Source organism: Cnephaeus nilssonii, assembly GCF_951640355.1.
Source record: "Cnephaeus nilssonii genome assembly, chromosome: 8".
Taxonomy (NCBI): Eukaryota; Metazoa; Chordata; class Mammalia; order Chiroptera; family Vespertilionidae; genus Cnephaeus; species Cnephaeus nilssonii.
In genome coordinates this window covers 93300683-93303537 of record NC_137079.1, presented here as the reverse complement: position 1 = coordinate 93303537, position 2855 = coordinate 93300683, and positions in this window count along the sequence as shown.

The following is a 2855-nucleotide window of genomic DNA, read 5'->3' as shown; positions in this document are numbered from 1 at the left end:
CTCAGAGCAAAGGTGGGAGGGGGACGGGAAGAGATTCACCAAAGATCTTATATGCATACTAGAGGCCCAGTGCACGAAATTCGTGCACTTGGGGGGGGGGGTGGGGGGTCCTTCAGCCAAGCCTGCCCCCTCTGACAGACTGGGAGCCCTCAGGAGATGTCCTACTGATGGGGAGCGGGCTTAAGCTGCAGTCTGGCCTTCCCCTGCGGGAGGTGACTGGGCTGATCAGGGGAAGGTGCCAGCCCCATCACCCCACTCCTGCTGCCACTGTCACAGCCGCCAAGGTGTTTTCACCAACACGGACTCCAGTCCCTTCTCCATGAAAAAATGACAGCTTTCTTTAGGCACTTTCAAGATGTGTCTTTCATAGGATATGACATTTCTTTTCTTTCTTTCTTTTTTATCCTCACCTGAGGATATGTTTCCATTGATTTTTACAGAGCTTGGAAGAGAGAGGGAAAGACAGAGAGAAACATCAATGTGAGAGGGATACTTCGATTGGTTGCCTCCTGCATGAGCCCTGACCTGGGCCCTGGCTAGGGAGGAGCCTGCAACCTAGGTACATGCCCTTGATCAGAATCGAACCCAGACCCTGCGGTGGGCAGGCCGAGGCTCTATCCACTGAGTCAAACTGGCTAGGGCAGGATATGACATATCTTAGCCCTCCAGCAGCAGACCTTTGTTTTTCCTCCAGGAGTGTGGAAAAACCTTAGAACACTTTCTTAGGTTCTTATTACTCAAGTTACCAGAACACTGTGAGAGGCAGCTTACAGGGAGCTTAGCCAATGAGGCTTCAGAAAAGGTGTTTCTTCTGCAGTTCATGCACAGAGGACCTCCTGCATTGTGTCCCCAGGGCTTCTGTCCACTGGGCTGGGGGCATGCCCCAAGCTGCACTGCGGGGGGTGCCAGGGGCATGCCCTCAGCCCAGCTTCCCTGCTTTCTGTCAGCTGCACTTCTGTCTGCTGGGCTGGAGGTGTGTCCCAAGCTGCACAGCATCGCTCCCTGGCCCAGTGTCTGTCCGCTTGGCGTGTCCCAAGTTGCGCTGCAGCAGCTCAGAGCTCACCTCCAGCCCACCGCTTTCTGTCAGCTGGGCTTCTATCTGCTGGGTCGGGGGCCTGTCCCAAGCTGCACAGCGCCGGCTCTGAGCAGCCCCCCCCCCCTCCGGCCCCAGCGTCTGTCCGTTTGGCGTGTCCCAAGTCACACTGCAGCAGCTCAGAGCTCACCCCCGGCCCACCGCCACTTTCTGTCATCTGGGCTTCCTTCTGGTGGGCCGGGGGCGTGTCCCAAGCTGCGCAATGGCGGCTCTGAGCAGCCCTGGCTCTGAGCAGCCCCTGGCCCAGCGTCTGTCTCTTTGGCGTGTCCTATGTCGCGCAGAGGCAGCTCAGAGCTCACCGCCGGCCCACTGCCTGCTTTCTGTCAGCTGGGCTTCTGTTTGTTCCAAGCTGCGCGGGCCGCGGCTCTGAGCATGCCCCCTGCCCAGCAGCCCAGTGTTCTGTCTGCAGCTCTTCCTCCCTCTGCGGCCTGTGAATGGGACGCTAGCGTCGTCACCATGGTGACGACGCTAGCGTCCCACCCTGGTGCTATGTGGGCCGCCATCTTTGTAGCGGAGGTACGGTCACTTACGCCTTTATTAGATAAGGAAGGATATGCATTATCTGTGAACACAGATAATAGGGTGGTGAAGGCCTAGGGAAGGCCAGAACAGGGTAGAGAGGAGCAATGGGGGAAAAAAGAGGGGGACATCTGTAATACTCTCAACAATAAAGATTTAAAATAAAATGAGAAAGAAAAAATAATAATAATCTTGGCCTTTAGGCTGGGCAATTAAAAAAATGGAAATTTAAACACTAACCCACACATACTAAAAAGGATTGTAATATCTCCATCCTTTTGGAATATTAAAAAAAAGAAAAACTAAATATGTAGTCAAATCACTTCAGCAAATAAATATAATTCAAATTTCCAGAAATAGAAATTTATTTTTATTAAATTTATTGGAGTGATATTGGTTAATAAGATTATATAGCTTTCAAGTGTACATTTCTATGACACATAATCTGTATATAGAAATATTTTGTTATTTTATTTAGGCCTCTTTTTCCTTCTTTGGCCTCACAACCTTGTGTCTCTAACATTCAACTGACTGTTCTAGAAAAAATGCTTGACTCAGAAGAATATACAATCTAAATGCAGTAAAAAAAAAAAGGTGCTTAACTTTAACAACCTGTTTTTAATAATTCTGATTTTAATAATCCAAAGGTAAGTGCAGTGTAGAGATGTGAGATAATTTTTTAAAAATCAGAAGCAAATGGTTAAAATGTTAAAAAAATAACAGATTTCACTACACTAAGATTTTACTAAATTCACTAGTAAATAAAACAAGCCAATGTATTAAAAAACTAACAATTAACAATGATTAAATTATATTGTACTCAAGATTAATATTTTCAACCCAATACATCTTGATTTACTTTATTAGCATCATCTCCTTCTTGGCAAAGTGTCTATCTTCCTGGGGCAATATTCCAGCTGAAAGATATCATGACATTACCAATTTGTTATAATTGACATTTCTACTACACCACAGAAAAGAAATAGTTACATCTGCCAAAAAATAAAAATCCCACTGAATAAGTATGTCAACCAAAATATCACATTTTAAAATGAGCAAATGTAACTTCACTTTTTAGTTAAGCTACTACTAGGAAATGTAAAAAACACACACACACATATCCTCTTACATATAGATACTAGAGGCCCGGTGCACGAAATTTGTGCATGCGGGGGGGTGGGGAGGGGAGGTGTCCTACAGCCCAGCCTGGACCCTCTCCAATCTGGGACATCCCTCTCACAAT